The sequence below is a fragment of the Ammospiza nelsoni genome, chromosome 15 (genome assembly GCF_027579445.1).
Source record: "Ammospiza nelsoni isolate bAmmNel1 chromosome 15, bAmmNel1.pri, whole genome shotgun sequence".
Lineage (NCBI taxonomy): Eukaryota > Metazoa > Chordata > Aves > Passeriformes > Passerellidae > Ammospiza > Ammospiza nelsoni.
The window spans coordinates 13,718,337-13,736,422 of record NC_080647.1 but is presented as its reverse complement, the minus strand read 5'-3'; the positions used below and the strand labels follow the sequence as shown (position 1 = coordinate 13,736,422).

At 39.5% G+C, this 18,086-nt stretch overlaps 1 long non-coding RNA gene across 2 annotated transcripts; it reads right to left on the bottom strand.

Annotated features, from left to right (window-relative positions):
- Positions 1 to 2,087: 2,087 nt before the first annotated feature.
- Positions 2,088 to 17,082, bottom strand: LOC132080008 (uncharacterized). Of its 2 annotated transcripts, none has more exons than XR_009419485.1 (6): positions 17,062 to 17,082; positions 12,929 to 13,109; positions 12,419 to 12,568; positions 12,034 to 12,113; positions 6,474 to 6,574; positions 2,088 to 4,826 (listed from the first exon to the last, which is right to left on the bottom strand). It is a non-coding gene; the product is annotated as an uncharacterized LOC132080008 (long non-coding RNA). The 2 variants fall into 2 exon arrangements; XR_009419486.1 differs by lacking the exon at positions 2,088 to 4,826 and adding an exon at positions 5,607 to 6,180.
- Positions 17,083 to 18,086: the final 1,004 nt, after the last annotated feature.

Genomic DNA, 18,086 nt, shown 5'->3' with positions numbered 1-18,086 from the left:
AAACCATTTCAATGCCACTGTGCAGACCAACAGAAAGGTCTGACTTGCAGTGCAACATGACTGCATCAATCAAAGTTGTGTTTCATTAAACTAAACCTGGGGATGGCTAGAAATAACTACAGCATTTCACACTGTGGTGTGGAATTCATTGCAAATATTTGAAAAAAATATTCTTGATAACAAATATGAAAGAGAGATTACTAAGAAAGCAGATGCAAATGCTACTTCATTGCTTTCTTAAGCCTTGGTAGTGAAGAGTCAACAACTAATACAAGTGCAATTAAAACTTGGGAGCCATTCTTATCAAAAGAGTGAAGCTTCCAAAATTGGCATCAAAGCAGTCCCTGCTCAGTGGGTGTCCAATGTCAAGGATTCAGCCTTTGAACATAAAACACAGAGTAAATGGGATTGTAAACAACTGGCACACAAAGAACACAGCAGGCAGAGGCCAGGGTGTCCCTGACCCAGATGGAGATGTATGTGCACAGCAGTGTGGCCCATAGCATTCCAGCACAGTTCTATATGTTTCATTGATTAGAATAAAAAGACAAAAATCCTAAGCCTTGTGATCCTGAGTTTTGAAATGTTACAGACTAGAAACAGTCTTATTTGAAGGGGAACTCTGATGCAACACTTCCATTTTTGTGGTACATCACCTAGTGTTATTTGGACATCATAAAAATCATTTTGTTTTCTCAAAATATTTTTCAGAGATTCAGCTTGAAACTGCAAGCTGATGTTCAGATATTTTTTTCCTCTAGAATGTGGCTGCTATGAAGAAGCAGAGTTTATTCTGTGTTCTGTTGATCACCATAGTAACCTGTGCTCTCTGTATTTAATAGGGAACAAAAAGTTATTTATTTGACAGGGATGGAGTTCTGGGAAGCAATGGTTTATGAACACTGGCAAAATATTTTAATGGGACTATTTACTTCTCAAGTTTTTAATGTGTACCAGTAATTTGATCTTTATCTGTCATGAAGACCTCAGAAGATGGAATTGATTGTAGTTAAAAGGTGTTCATTAGAGTTACAGCTATTTTCTACTCTTAGCAGTTTTTAAATAAAGCTGAACAGTGCCCTGTTGAGTCCTGATTGTTTTTTTATATGAAAAGCACAATAAAGGTATCTTGCTTGCTTTTGGGCTTCTTTTGTATTCTCAGGAACCAAAGGGATTCCTAAACTGCAAACAAAAGGACAACTGACAGTTATTTATTGAAATCATGCTGTTTCACATCAGCACAGATCTATTTTTTTCAAGCCCAAAGGGTGAGATTGCCCACCAGTTTTTAATTGCTCCTTTATTGGTGTAAATTGATTTATTTTATGAAATTACTTTCAGTGTGCTAATTGATCTTTTTGCCTGCTTACTCTTAACAGGGATCAATCCATTGATCTGCCTCACAGAAGCGGCCCCACCAAATGCAGAGGTGGCACGGATGTGGCAATAACTGGAATCCAGTGTGGGGCAGAGGAACATGAAGGGTTTTTTTACCCATCCCCTTGTTATGTGGGACTGGCATCAACTCTGCCTTCTTACTGACACTTTCTTTGAGCAAATTTTGTCCCAGGGGGAAGCTGTAGGAAAGCAGGGTGGCTGCCCATGCAGGTTTTCCTTTGTGAAGAGAATTTCTGCACTTTCAGTACCCTGTGGAAACACACCATGATGTTGGTATAAACCCCAAAAGGTTTATAAAGGAATCCATCAGGAAAAGGTGTGCTCATTACACTTCTCATCTCTACCTGCAATGAATGCTTCATTATCAAACCTCATTATGACGTAGCTATAACCACTTTATTTTTCCTACCTTTACAACTTACCTAAACCACAATTACAAACACATATTTTTAGGCAATGTCCAGTCCTTTATATACTCTTATATTTTACCTATCTTTTCTTAAGCATTTTATCATTCTGCATTGAACCATATTTTACAGTGAACACAATTTTAAAGCTTGAATTTCACCAGTCCTATAGGAATTGTTTTACCCAGAAGACTGAATTTATTTCTTCTAACTCAGGAAGAATTTTGATGTTAACTCTGAGGTATTAAATGTATCAAAAAAAAGAAAAGGAAAGCACAGCTATTAATTCAGAATTTTCATTTTATTGGAAGCACAGGTCTAGTAATTAATATACTTATTTTATACAGTTAAATATACATTATACCCTGCAGAAGCAGATGCTATCAATACCAAGCAGCAAGCAGAATGTGAGTATTGATTGTACAAAACCCCTTTCACACTCATGTTATCAAGGAGCTTTTCAAACCTCTATTCTTAGGAACACCATTTGGAGGATTGTGCATATGCATGTGTAAAATGAACTGCTATTATGACTTCATCTGTGCGTGTGTTGGCACTGCAGACAGTTTTGCTGAAGTAATAATTTGGTGGTATCAAGAGGCAGAAAATCGGATCACGGAAGCACAATTCAGATGGAATTGCTGAGTAAGTGCATTGTGGTTTTTTCTCTCTTGTAAAGAGATTAAATACCATACCTGGATAATATTTCATAAATACCACACACAGAGTACTTATGAGACAGATAAGGCAAGGCTGGTAGCACAAGCAAAAATCAGAGGAAATGTTACCTGTGATAGATGCATTTGTCTACCACAAGGAGCTCACTGGGAATGCAGAGGTTTTGCCTCAAAAACCAGTTAAGTAAAAGTTTAGCAATGCTTTTTAATTCCAAAACCTGCAGAATGCAGGGGTCTGGCTATGGTGTGATTGATGGTTTAACTTCAGAGACCAGGTTCAGAATTTTCAGTGGCTTTATAGCAACCTAATACTGCACCAACTCCACTCAAAATGTTCAAAGATACATAGGTCTAATTTTCAGATTTATTTAGGGCAAGTCTATGTAGGCAGGTGCACAAGGAGGCTTTCACTGGGTTCACTTTGAGATGGCCACCACAAACTGGTTCTGAACGACAGTCCAGAGCAATCATTCAAGATCACAAATCATTCATGAACAATATAACTTTTCTTAAAATATTAAGCCTGGCTGAACTTACCAAACAGTCAGGACCAGTCCAAACACTTCAGCTAAGTGCACAAGCACAAGATACTTGTCTAACTTAAAGCACAGACAGGTAAAATTTCAATTGTCCTTGCAGCTTTATCTGAAAAACAGGATTACAAAATCTACCTTTCACAAAGCTGGGATGCATTTAAATTAAGTGATATTGGATACATTGGATACAATATAAAAATCTTGGATGGAAAACTGCATAAATGCAAAGCATTAAATCATTAAAGCCCACTGTTTATGCTCTCAGATTCTGATGATCAATGTATGCTTATATCCTTTTTCCATAAAATAAAATAGTTATTCCTGAGGTAACAGTGAACAGCTTGTAGAGAACTCGCATATAGGAGTCGAGCATAAATTATGCAGCAAAGAATTTACAGATATTTCATTTCCTTTGCAAATGTCATCATTGGAGAACACTGGTGACAGATATCACACACAATCCACCTTTTGTTAATTTACACAGAGCCATAGTACATAGGTCACACATACCAAAGAGAAGACTTTTGCTCAAGAAAAGAAATACAACTGTAAAATGGATTTGCTTGCACAAAGGCATAGAAGTTATCAAATAAAGCAGGAAAGCAATATTGATTTTGATATAGGCACCCCTAAAGATACAGGCTTTGCAGAGTCAATAGTGTCTTGATTTAGGTTCTAACCCAACCCCAAAGTCTCAGACTCGGCTCCATCCACTTATTGATTTGTCTGGCATGCTGGGTTGTTTTTTTTTTTTTTTTTTTTGTTTCTTTATTTTCCAGAAATGCTTTTCTGCTCTCAAATTTTAGCTAGCTCTCCCAGAAGAATGTCGAATACAGTCACAAAGAGCAATTCTGTTCCTTACAACTACGCTATTGACTATCGTAATAAAAAGGAAAGACAGAAGTCATGTCAGCTTAGCTTCTCACAGGACCTCACAGTGCTCCTTCATTCAATAACAATTATGTAATCAACAAGCAATGGGTAATGAATTGCAAAATATCAGCAGCCCTTAATTTTCCATCAGGTATGATAAAAACTTTATAAAGTTGGGCACTTCTTGAGAAATAAAACACCTTGTAACTACCACCAATGCATCAGTTCTTTGATATTTTGCTACAATATTTCTTCTATTTTATTTTTTCTCTCTAGCTACCTGACATCTAAATGTCTATAATTCTAGATATAAAGACCACATGTCAGAAAAAAAAAAAACATCCACAGAAAGAGAGCTTCAAGATGTTATTTTTGCCATTTGTAGGCAATAGTTTACCTGATGTGCATCTTCAACACCTGTGTCTTTATATGGGGAGGAAGGGGTTTAGATAAAAGAGCACAAAGAGATGAAACAGCTCCTTTAACAAGCCTTAACAAATTTGTTTTTATTAAATTTCTACACTAAAATTGAAAACCTTTAGGTAGGGGAAAAAAGGCCTTGATGATGAAATATCAAGGAAACCGATAGAGGAAATAAAACTATGCTTAGAAGAGATTAAACAAGTCATAAAGTTTTTCATAAAAGTAGGATGCAGGAAATAGAAGGAGACATAAGTGATTGATTGAGGTGCAAATGTATGTGTGGGCAGGAGGAAAGCAAAGGGTAAATTTGTCTGGGGAGTAAATCCATTTAGGTCATTATAGTTCAATATGGCCACAATCCAGCAAAACACTTGAGCATATGCTTGGTTTTAACATGACTCACTCCCAAAAGCTGCGCTCTACTGACTTTTCAGACTCAGGTTTGAGGGTGATTTCATCAGCATCCTCTCTTGAATTGTGTCACCCTACTTGAAAGCCTGTAAGACAACAAACTGAAAGATGGAATGGGTTATCCACCTGAAGAATCCATTCTGGACACAGCGAACTGCACACTCTGCTTTCTGTAATGGAACGAGCTTAGAAATGGAAACCGATTTTTGCAAAGAGAGAGGCTGAAAAAGAGGAATGTCAATAGAAGCCAGAGGGGATGGGACATCAGGATGTTGCAAGCTTTTATTTAATGGAAAACCATGCTGAAATTTTGAGTCGTGGCACATGATAAGCTGATGTAAACGGCCCAAAATTACCATGCCTTTAGTACTTATTTGTGCGGTTCCACCAGTGGTGTCTGTGCTTGCAGGACCAGCTCAGGACCACCACCCCTTGTGCCACAGGAGAGCTCCAGGACAGGGCAGAGCAGCTCCTCCTCTCCAAAGTGCTTCTCTGAAAACAATTTATGTCGCAGTCATTAACTGCTGATAGCAAGAAATTAATTCTTTGATTGTTCTCTCTACCCTAAGTTTTGGTGAGATTTCTGGCCAGGGCAGAGGAATTATTTTTGGAAGCAGTCTTACTAAATCTATGGCTCTGAACCATTAATTTGAGCTGGTTATATCATGAAAAGGCCACCAGTTTAAATTTTTAACCCATCTTCTCATCTGTAGGAGTTCATTCTTTTTCCTCTCTAAGCTCCAATGTTACATTTTCTAGGGCAGAAAGAAATAGCATCCTGGCTTTTCAGAAATGAACAAAGCAGAAAAGATTAGATACACAATACAAGTCAGCATCACCAGGTACCATATTTATTTTTCTTAACTCTCTTTACTGGGAAATGGGAATAGAAAGATCACAGCTTTCATTAAACAATAAAATTAATTTACAATTCTCAAGATTTCACAGAAAAGCATTAAAACGTAATTATTATAATGTCACCACAAATATCACTTTGACTTCTTGAATTTTCCTCACGTTTGAGCAGCCTCTGAGGATGCAACAATTGACTTATATAAGCAATTTGTAGAATAGAGAGACCTGCTCATCTAATATGTCTCAGAGTTCATTTTCCTCTAGGAAGCTTTACTTATGCACAGGAGCAAACATCTACATATTAATAAAACCAGTATGTTAACAAGGTATTTTTTCAATTTTATTAATAAGCTACTAAGTAAAAGGTTTCTTTGAAACAATTCAGAAGTTGAAATTAAAAATGGTGTGTCATTTTCAGCATTTTTATGTTTCATTTATTTGTCAGACTCTCAGTCAGCAAGATGAGGTGGGTGATAATTATTCAGGGTTGCCAATTAACCTACTTAGCAGGTCACACAGGTAACTGGCATAGATTGTGTCAAATCTCATTACTGGGATAATAATTTAATCACTCAGTGCATTGATTGAAGGCCAGAGAATCTGGAGAATAAATTAAACAGGAAAATAAAATTAGTAGCTAGAGAGGCATTATATTTAAATACATGAAAACAGTAAAATTATAAAGCATACTTCTCAGTAGTAGAAACCCAGTAAAATCTGAAATGGGAGCTGGGGGTATTGAGAGTGGGGATTTTCAACCACAACTTCCAGCTTGTGTATAAAAAAGTTATATGTCACCTTACTCCTATGGATAAAAGACAGTTTAACCCATGAGGAGGCTGTGAGCACGTGTGTTATTCTTTAGCATTTAAATAGATATGCAATGCAATTACCTTGGCTGCAGTGTGGGAGCCCAGACCTGCTCTGGGAGCTCTGGGTGACAATCCTGGCCTCTCCCCTCCTCTGCATCCCAGCCTTCCTCAGCCCTTTGAGCCTGCATTCAGAACAATGACAAAGGAATGTCAAGTAAGAAGGTCACATAATGGATAACATAATCTTGCAGGATCTGTCAAAAAGGACAGGAGAGATGGAAAAATTACAATAAGTAATTGTCAAAGTCATGGAGTCTGTGAAAAAGCTTCTTCTGTACAATAATGGTCTGCATTTACAAGGTGACTGAGTACATAAGAGTTAGGAACAGAAGAGTCTGCCTGGAAGTGGAAAAACATTTTATGTGCAGATGGAGAAAAAAAACTACTGGAAGGAACAATAACATCTTTCAAGGTGGTTTTATACATACAGGTTACATGTGAGTTTGAAGCTTGTATCTGCTTTAGAAAGAAATATAACCTTTTCTAGAAATTATCAAAATTTTATAATTCAAAATATAGACTGGAGGAAAAAAAAAAAAACACAAAACACTCTTAATGCCAAGACTTAGCTAGTCCTGAATGTGTGAGGTGTGAGGTGTCCCACAGCACAGACAAAAGTACATGCAACTCCAGGAAAGATGAGAATATGGTGAACTTGCCCTTGTCTGCATGGTCTGTTTCAATGGTTTACTGTCTGCAAGAACAAGAGGGCCATAAAAGAAGCCATCACTCCTCTGAGCAGTGGATCATTCAGTTTAAACATATCTCATAGATGTTATAGCCAAGAATTACAGCACACTGAGCACTGCTCCAGGACTTGTAATTTATTCACTCAGTAGGGAAAAAAGTGACTTCCATAGCAGCACTTTATAGGCCTGTAAAATAAAAAACAACCAGCATGAAAAAATAGCCAGTGGGCCAAGAATGAGTGTTGGTTTGGCAAGGAATGAAAATTTGGTTTGGTTTTTTTATAACAATGAGCAAAACCACATGCTTAACTTGGTGGATGTGACCAGATCACTCATTTATGCTGTCAATTATATTATTTTTTATCATAAATTGTCTTGTTACTGAAAGATTATACACTAAAGCAGAAAGGCTTAGCATATCTATTCCCGTTCTGGAATTACAGAAACAAAATGCAGCTCTTAAATGTCATTTCACTTGTTCCCACAGAATGTAAATGCTACAGTAGTCAATAACTTCTTAGACCTTCTATTTTGTTTTTTGAAAATACTAAAGCAGGGCAGGACTATATGTGGATGCTACCCACTAGCTCAGGAGTGCCAGATAACAGAAACTGCATGCAGAAGAAAAATCACTTTCACCTAATTAGTAGAAAAGTTAACACTGAGGAGCTAAACTTTCTCATTAAAATTTTCCCTGATAAAAAAGCAAAAAGCTTAAAGATAATAGATTTATTTATTTATTTATTTATTTATTTATTTAAACACAAAGCAAGAGCTCAAAAGTCCTGGATAAATTCACTGTGAGGGCCTTTCAGGAGATATCAGCAGTTACAGAAGACCCACAGCTACCAGTCTGCTTTTCTGGTTCTTGTGAATATTTCCAGTGTTTTCAGCTCATTGCTATTTTTTATATATTATGTACAAAAGCAATAAATGGCTAATTAAATTACACAGGCTACAGTCACAGACAAGAGTGACAGTGGGTTAGGAAACTCCATCAGAATACTGAATATTTCATTACCTAGCTATCTAGAAAAATCAGATGTTATAAATGCTTTGATAAGGCAAAAGCATTGTTGACTCATTCATTTCCATGATGATCTAGTGAGCCTTCCTTACAGAGGTTAGCTCAGGGCACTAATACAGCCTCAGCAGCATAATTCCCATTTTGGGAAGTCAGGATATATCCTGAGCAGGGTTTCAAGCCCAAGAGTGAGCACCAGTGAGGGTCTGGAGGTGCCTGCTCTGCTCTGCTGTCAGGCACCACTGCAGAGACTGGACACACAGAAACTGCATCTTCTTCAAAGAGGGATTTTTCAGCATCAGAGCAGCTCTGAGTGATCTCTGGAGAAAGGATCAATTAGATACTTTGGCTTCTCTTAATTTATTACATTTTCTATTGAAATAATGTTTCTCATTGTTCTCTCATTTATAATTCACAGTCAGTAATTGTCATGAGCAGTGACCCCATTAGGCTGTTGTCTTAGTACCATATTACAACATTCCATTTTAAAACAGTGCTTTCCAAAGATACCATTATCCCTCAGTTGCAACAATCACCTGTGTATTTGTTAACTAAAACTATAATGAGAAGTGTTAGCCTATATTAAAGCACAATAATACAATGTCAGAGCATTTTGGACAGACCTGGACTGGTTGAAATATTACTCTACACCTCCTCCCAGCAGTGTGCAGGCTTGAATATTCCTGCTCAGTGCTGCCCTCCTGCATTCCCCTCCTTACTCAGACTAACTCTGACTTTCATTCACTGTAGAGGCGACACTAATTCCTGGATGCCTGCAGAAATTGAACCATATACCCCTGGGACACTTTGGGCCAGGGAATGGCTGCTTCTCCCTCTGCTGAAAATGGCAACTGCTCACTGCTCCTAATTTCCACTGCAAGGAAAAAGGCAGGCTTTAATCAGAATAGGGGCAGACAAGGGAAGAAGTCAGGTTCTGAGCCTCCCCAGGGTTAGAGCAACACCTGCCCAGGGAAGGTAATGCAATGGCCACCCCAGCCCACCCCAAAACAGAACTAAAAGGGCTGAAAACAGAACTAAAAGGGCTGCAGGGCAGCCGCCTTGCCCTGCTGCCCTGCCAGCTCTCAGCCTCACCCCTCCTTAGGGAGTGCTGAATCACTGCTCTCATCAGCTGCAGCCTTGGGCACCCTTGGCACAACATCCACCCAAATGCCAGGGCTGGAGGGCAGGGCACTGCTTTTTTCTCCCCCTGTCGTGATTGCCTGTTTCTCTGGACAGCAAAATGGGTTTAAGTCACTGCAAGCTGTGAAGAGCCTGGACCACTCTATCCCACTCCCTAGGCAAGCATTTTATCACCAGGTTGTATTTTTTACAAATAGATACCATATATTACACTCAACACAGGGCACAGCAATCCCTCTTCAAGCCCTGGTGAGAAGAGCAGTGCTGGAACCTTGGTCTAGGACACAAATTAGTCCCATATAACTTTCCATGCTGAAGGTGTCACTGGCTGCCTGCATCTGTGCTGGGCAGTTCTGGCTCAGGAAGTGACAAGTCTTTTGGTTCAGGGCTGCAGAACATGGCTGGTTTTTTGTTTGTCTCTGTGGCTTTCCCACTGCTCACAGAAGAAAGCCTTTATCCCTCAGTAAATGCAGAGCTGAACTAATACATTGTCAAGGATTCCTTGCAAAAGCACAGTTTACTTCTCAAGATAATGCTAAAGATTCCCAAGTGTAAGAGCCTGCAACAAAATGTTGCTCATTTTAAATATAATGCAGTGAATAACCATGGACTTTCCATAACAATCATGATTTAGTGAATGTATAAATAGAATAAAAGCAATATTGAAGCAAATAAGTGACCTCTGACACCAAAAACGGATTGCATTTCATATTACTTTACTTAACTGCCCCCTCCTTCCCCCACCAAACAGAAGCTTTATCGACAAAATGTGCTCTGGTGATTTAGTCTCTAGACTTAAAGAATGTGCAACTCTGGGAAAAACTAAATTATGGATTCTATTTGTCAGACAAGGAATGGCATGTAATAACTTAATGAACTAGAAGCTTATTAGTTGTAAAAGAGAGAAGGCGTTGTCTATCAATCTCTTTTATTTTTTTCAACTCAGAAATGTTCAGGTGGATAAGCATCAAATCCATTTCACATTTATTATCTTATGAATACCAGTACGTGCTAGAATCTCAGCAAGCTACAAAAATATATCTCAGCCTCTAGTTTAATGTGCATTTTATTAGTCAGTTTTGGAGGCTCTATTTGAAACCCAAGCCATTAGAATACGTGCTCACATATTTGGCACTTGCACACAAGAGCTACCCAGATTTCATCAAAACTGTGGAGTGAAAGGAATTCAAACACAGTGACAGTGACACTGGCAGTAACAACTGTGTTTCAATAGCTATTTATTGCTCTATGGACACGTAAACACAAAAGTACAGTAAGATAATTTTAACAAGAAACTTGTAGAGAAACCAACCAGCCTAATATAAAATGGAAGAAATGAATCCTTGGTTGTTAAAGAAGTTTTCTCCACTTTGAAAAGTACAATAATTTACCTCACTTATACTTTCCTGTGGACCTATTTATTCTGCACAATGGAGTGACATTCGAATCATGATATTATGTGTGAATATGCACAAAAATTACAGCAATAAGGGAGTTTAAAATCCATTAGATGCTTCTCCCAATCTTAGCTGAGATTATGTCTTAAAAATACATGATAACAAATAGGAATTAGCCCTAAATAAATACATAAAATACATGTGCAAGTAAAAAAAAAAAAAAGGCAGAAAGCAGGAAATTCCAAGTTCAAGCTAATACATACAGAGATATATGTAGAACAAAGCAGTCAGGTTCTGATCTATCAGCCCCAATATTTCATGTGCTGCATAGATCCCTGTGTAATTGCAATTTTAACCCTGCACAAGATTGACCTGCTTGCTTTGATTTTCTTTTCCAGAAATAAAAATAAGCAAGGAAAGAGAATCTGCATTAATTTATGCCTCTCATAGGCTCCTGTGGATACCTTTTTTGTTTTATTGGTTTGTTGGAGTTTTTTTGTGTGGCCAGTCTAGCAGCAGATGTCTTACCTCCATCAGGCTGTTTAGAAGAACCGTCATAGCCATTCCACTTAATCAGGTAATAGCACACTATTGACATATTAGAACAATTTAATACATTTGTTTTCTTTATCCATTTACATTTCATCTCAAAGGTCTCCAGTACAATGGGATTTTGAACTATTTGCGCTGAGCGCAATCGAAGGGCCAGTAATCCAATAATTTGATTTTCTTGCTGCAGAGACCAGGAGAGAGGGAAAACCATCTTTCTCTTGCTCCAGCAAGTGAGCTGCAGGCCTGCATTAGGCTTTTAGCTTCCTGTGTAAAACATACCCCAAGGGCAGCAGAAGGCCACTTAAACACAGCTTGGAGGGCACCACTGGAACACGGCTGTGGCACGTTGGCTTTCTGCCCAGGAGTAAATTCCAACCATTAGCATCAAACACTCATCCTGATGTTCTCAAACTGAAATTAAATGCCATCTATCAAATGAATAAACAATAATAAAGTAGCACAAGTAAATTAAAAAAATAAATTGCAGTAATTTATACAGTGGATCATCTGTTCTGGGTTGCTGTTCCAGACTGTTCGCCTCAGATTATCTTTCAGCCTATTTTTTCACTATTGGATTTTTATACATGTAAAACAGCCTTTGATACACAAATTGAATTTATTCATACTCTATGCTACTCCTACTAAAAAATAGTTTTAAATAAGGCTTGTTTTTCCTATGCAAATAATTTTGTTTAATTATGCTAGTCATAGGTTGAGTCTACATGAGTTGTGTCTAAACAAGAATACAAACAACAACAATAAAACAAGCAAAAATGTACCTTTAGATATCTTAGCTGGAACTGCACATTCTGGTTTAGGCAGTCCAGGAAAATTTCAGCAGGCTTCAGAGTTTGGAAATCTGTGAATTTAAAGAGAATTATCCCTTTAAAAGTGCTCAAAGCAAAAGCAACCAGTAGTTTGGGACAGATTTTAAAAGGGAAATTTTTAATAAGCAGAATTTTATTACCTAACTGAAATTTTTGCTATAGTGTCCTGGCTAAAACTTTACTTTTTGTGAAAAACAAGAAAAAAAAAAACCAAAAAAAACAACTCTGGGAAACGATTATGCTTTGTCTGAATTGCAGCTATTACAGCAATAAATTCAGCCTTGTGCTGAGATGGGACAGTATTGCAAAAGAGAGCAAAGGGAAATATCTCACTTACTGAATATTAGTCTCATTTCCCAAAACAAGTTGACTCTTCCCAGGAACTTCTTTGCCAAAATTTCCTTAGGGCATGAAATAATTAGCTATTAACCAGTGTGTTCTTGACCCAAAGAATGGAGCAGAAAACATGCAAGTCTTGTCTGGATTACTAGAAGAAAGAAAAGAGAAATTAGAGTAGATGCGCACTGCCGGAGCCCGTGGCTCTCTTCATTTTGCTCGTTGTGACTGGAGGCTTTTACCTGCATTTATAGCAGGGCAAAAGACCTGAGGAAAAGAGCAGGCAGGAAAGAGGGGAAGGGAAACTAGAACAGCACAACCTTCTCCCTTTTCAGATTTATTTTCCCGAGCCTGCTTGCCCTGCATTTAGTGTGGGGCTGTGAAAAAGGAAGGCTGCCAGCTCCATAGCATCATATTGCCAGCATAAAGGGCATCCTGTCTCAACCCGAGGCAGCAGAGAATTTACGAAAAAGGGCCTGCACACCAAGAGGAAAAAACAGCAAAATCTTACTTATCATAAATCCTGTGCATAGTCTTCAGAACAAGTGATAGTTTCCTTTTTTTCCTGTTGTACATGGGATCACCTGTAACCCACCAAAATCTCTGAGGTGCCCTGAGTGCTGCCCCAGCGCCCTGGGCAGCCCACGGGAGGAGTGGCTGAGGACGCAGCGTGTGGGGACAATTCCCATGGCCTGGAAGGATCAAAACAAGTTGTTAGTATGCACCAGGCAGAGCCAAGGGCTGAGCCTGCTGCTAATGAGTGCTGCACTGAGGGCTCAGGTCATGGTTTTGCTAAATCCTGTGCTCTTGGTGCACCTGAAAACACCACACCAACAGGCCGCAGGGCTCATGCACCTGCCCGAGAGCTGGGACAGGTGTTTGAGACACTGGGAAAGTGTCTGCCCCTCGATGTCAGTGCTTCAGTGTTGCTGTGCAAGTCAAGAAGTCCTTTTGGGGCTGGTTGGCCTCTGTTGCACCTGCCCTGCTGCTGGACAGGTGTGTCTGGGCAGGGTGCCAACCTGGTGCTGGTTCATCATGGTTCACAATGATCCCCAGTAATTCCCTGTACACTACAGGGGACAAACAGGAGCCACAAAGGTTCTGGGATGGGCCGTGATCTTGCTGGAATCACAGCAATGTGGTGCAAGAGGCTGTAAGAAAGGGAGAGGAGTGGTCAGCTGCCATGGAGGGCTGCCAGGGATGGATCTTTAGGGAGCACAGGACAGGACATTAAAGAGATCCCTTGATGTGAGAGAGCAGCTGGGGCACACGGAGCTGTCTGTGCCTTGGGGCAGGTGATGAGCCAGCTGACAGCTGGTAGCCAGGAGCAGAGGGCAGCCCATGGTGGGTGACATTGTGGTCAATATCTGCTGCAGGCCACCTGACCAGGAAGAAGTAGATGAGGCAAAAAACTGAAAGCAATCTCATGCTCACGGGACAGCAAAGGTCAGAGCACTGGAGGCACACCGAGTGCTGTTAATGAAGCAGCAGAACACACCCACCCCACAATGTGCTGCTGCTGGACCCTAGCTTGGCTCTAGCTACCTGAAACAGTGGCTCTCATCCTCTGCATAACCACTCCTGTGCCCTTCAGAGGATGGTGAGCACTACCTGTACAGATCTCCTCAGCAGTCTCCGTGTTTCCTCATTGTCTTACACCCCACCTGAATGTTCTGCAGCAGAAGGAAAGTTTCAGTTCGCTCCAGCCTAAGCCTGCTGATCACTCTTTGATGCCCTGAAAATGTAACTGATGCAAACAGGGTGTATTAGCTGCAAATTTAGAGAAAACATTTCTTTTCATGTGGGCAAAGAGGAGATTGTTGGTGTAGGAAGTTGTGTTTACATACACCTGGTTTAAATAAAGCTCCCCTATGATTCCAGGTTAGATTTCACTCTATTTCAAAAGCCTTCACCTTCCATATATCCCAAAGTGATATAGGGGTTTGGAAAAACTTTGCTGACTACTGTAAAAAGAGGAATAGTGTCCCAAAGCTTGTGCTTCCCCATTCCTACACCTGTGTAGCAGGAGTTCCTCTGATTTTGTTCAGTCAGAATTCCCTGTATCGCAGAATATGGCCTGCAGAACCCGTCTTGTCTCAGTTTATAAACAGTTTTACAATATCTTATGTGGTGGAAAGATTCCACAGCAATCAGAAAGTCCTATGTTATGTTCTAGGGATGTGGGATGATTTCTAGAGAATTTCAGGGAGGAACTTCAATATATTGGGAAGAGCCTATAACTTCAAACTCAAATTAGGACACTTAATTTTCTTTAAACCCTATGTCCAACTGTTCAGATTCCATGAGTGCCTCAGGATCTTTCCTCACAATACTCTTGCACACACCTACATAATACCAGTGTTCTGCTTGTTCTGTATTTCAGTAACTTAAATATACGACAAATTCTCTCATGCTGCAAATTTATCTTCATTGAGCTATCTTTTGATCTTGGGCATTAACTCTGATCAGCACTAAGGCAGAGACAGTCTATCCAATTAGCAGATGAAGTCTCAGAAACTCAGGACACAGCACCTCTGTTCCACTGCCTTCCAGGAGATTTGACCTCAACAAACACATGAGATGAACCCAGCCACAGCTGGCCTGCTCAGATGGCATTTTGCCAGTTAGCAAGGTAAAACCTGCTTTTGGGAGGTGCCAGAAAAGGATGGCTTTAGGTCCATAACTTGCTAAGTCTGTTAATACAGCTTTCTTCTGACTCTAAGCAATCACATAAAGCATCTTGACTTTCTTAGCATAAAAGCAACAACTCCTTATCAGACACTCCCTTGTATGGAATCCAAATAACAAATAACCAGCTTGTTTTCCAATACCTGCAAAAACAAATTATCTTTCAAAAGATGTTGGGTTTGTGCCCTTGTGCTATGCTGCCAATGTCATCAAGGAAACTTTCACTCAATAGCTACACTTTAAGCAATGAGCACCCTATTCTGTGTTTTCCCCTGATCAGAGGGAAGGGGCCTCTGAGCCATTGTCAAGGTTCCTGAGCATAAATACCAAATTTAGTTCTGCATTGAATGTCAAATAAACCCACCACTTTGTTTTGTCAACAATTTCAAAGCCACAGGAGCAATCCATGACTCAGCTGCCATTAAAATCCACTATATGTGAACAATCATACCTCAGTGCTTTGCACCTCCAGTTAATCTGTTTGTGTCCGTTTGTGTCAACTGACTCCTGCAGCACCCCAAAGCTATGAGAGCACGAATGCCAGGATTTGAGGATGTTCTGAAGGCTGGCTGAAATCAGTGACTCTCCAGATGTTCCTGGATGCCTGAAGCAGCATCAAATGAGGCTGTATTGAAGAACTCTAGGGTGACAGCAGGTGTGAAATGCCTCAGTGTATTTCACAGGAGTGAAACACAGCCAGGATGGACAAGTAAAACTCCAAGATCTAGTAATGGTCCCAATAATTTCTGAAGCTAAGCTTGACTGACTGTGTGTTTTCATTCACTCAGCACCTCCAGTGGGTCATTAGGGCTGAACCCAGTGGGTGCTCATGTAAACAGAGCACTGAAACACCAAGAAAAATGCAAGGACCTGTGTTCTTACAGCAGCTTCTGCTTGCCTGCCTTTGCCCTGTTGGGAATCACCACACTGTGGCTTTGAGGGTCTGTGACAGGAGAATTTGTGGGTATCAGACATGACAGAAGAGTGGGATCTTCAAACCACGCTCTAAAACTGGAGTTTACCCCACTTTTATTCAGCATTCCCGCAGCAGTCCCTCCTCTGTGCCTCTTCCAGCCTGACTACTATTTTTATTAATATTTTTTGGTCTAACATGATTGATCAGAAGTCTACCTTGTCAGTCTCTGTTCATTCTTGCTCTTTCCAAGTATTTTACATTCAGTACAACAGATACAAAACCAAGAGCCAGAGCTAAGATGAGTGGAAAGGGATCATAAGAACAGAAGAAAAGAATCAAGAAGAAAATCCTGCAGTCCATGGAGAACATTGCCATTTCATGACTGAAGTGTGTTGTACAGCAACAGGAAAAAAGCCACAGAAAACTTCTTTAATCTAACAAGGAGCAAGGAATGCCATTAGAATGAGAAGAGCCATGTTATTATGCTGACATTGTAGGGCCTTTCTTGCACTTGCTCAAAACCCCTCCTGCCTGGATTATTGCTAAGGGTTAAGAGAATTGAATTCTACTAAAAATAACTGAGAACCCAGTTATTTCTGAAGAGATGTGGGAGAAAGGGCTGGAAGTGAACGCAACACAAGGAAACCTGGAATGGGGAGGAGGACTACAAATACAAATTTACTCCCCTGCAAAATCAATTCATCTAAAATTGAGTAAAAGAACAAGATGATATCTCCCTCCTCCCTCCTACAACACATTCTATTCTTCATGCATATTGACATTGAAGGGTAAGCATGATAAATAGCTCTATTTTCAGTAACAAAAAGAAGAAAGTTATGAGACTGACTCCAGCCTCAAACCTTGCATGCTCTTCTACAAGGAGACTGTTTCTGCTGGCAGTGTTAGGCAGCTTTTGGGAGACATCTTTAGGGACACAGAGGGGACGTTTTTTCTGGCCCAGAGGCAGGTCACTTAACTATTGCTATCATATCTATATAGAAATGTTTTCATGCAGCCAAAACCCAAAGGAGAGAATTTACCTTTCTGAATCAGCAGTAGGGTCCACAGCAGATTCATTAGGGGAACCTGAAAATAATTAAAAAAAAAAAATTGGCTTCTGAAACTGCCACCTCCACCAAAGAATTTTTAAATGGTTATGCCCTAAACTATTTGTTCTATTATTTTCCGCATTGTAGCCAATTGAAAATCAAATTCACATTTAGTGGTTAAGCAGTGAAAAATGTTAGCAGTCAGTTAAACAAAAATAAAGATTAACTGTACAACTCACATTAATATATAGTAATATCTGATGCCTAAATTTTAACACAATGTCAACTCTATGCTCATCTTTGTTTAAAATAAGAATTAGAGTCTGTCTATCAAAATGGCTTTTAATAAACTCAAAAGAACATAAAATTTTTCCTGTAAAGGGAAAAGTGTATCTGAATATACCAACAAAGATGAAGGTAATTAAAAAGCTTTTTAAAAATAGGATTAAAAATATAGATAAAATAAATCCAGTTAATCCTTTTCAGGACCTAATTAACCTTAAAAACGAAGTCTCCAGCCTTTCCCATGGATTTCAATGCAAGGGAGAATGTCCCAGGGAGAATGCCACAAACTATAGGTCTGATTTAATGGAGTTTTGATTGAGGATAAAGGCAGAAGAGTCAGCCTGTGGTACCCTCTCTTTGCACTGAAAAGTGTCCAATTCCAAAGGCAAATGCACAGAGCTCAGCCATCCCAATTAAAGTGTCAGCTGCTATTCAGCATAAGCAAGGATAGCACAAAGAATGCAAAAGAATCAGCCAGTACAGCATATTCACAAAGGCAGAGCAGCAATTGGTGTTGGTTAGGGGACAGCAAAGCACAACACCTGTTATTTAAACAGATGTACATACTTACATGTATATATTTGCTCATACAGAGCTCACACACATACATATATCACAAAAAAATTGTGTAAAAAGGAGTAAAACCAACTTTGCTCTCTCTTGGATATTCTCTTGAATCTTTGTATGAACTTAAGTCGAACTCCAGCTGAAGCTGGAGTGTCTTGATGTTG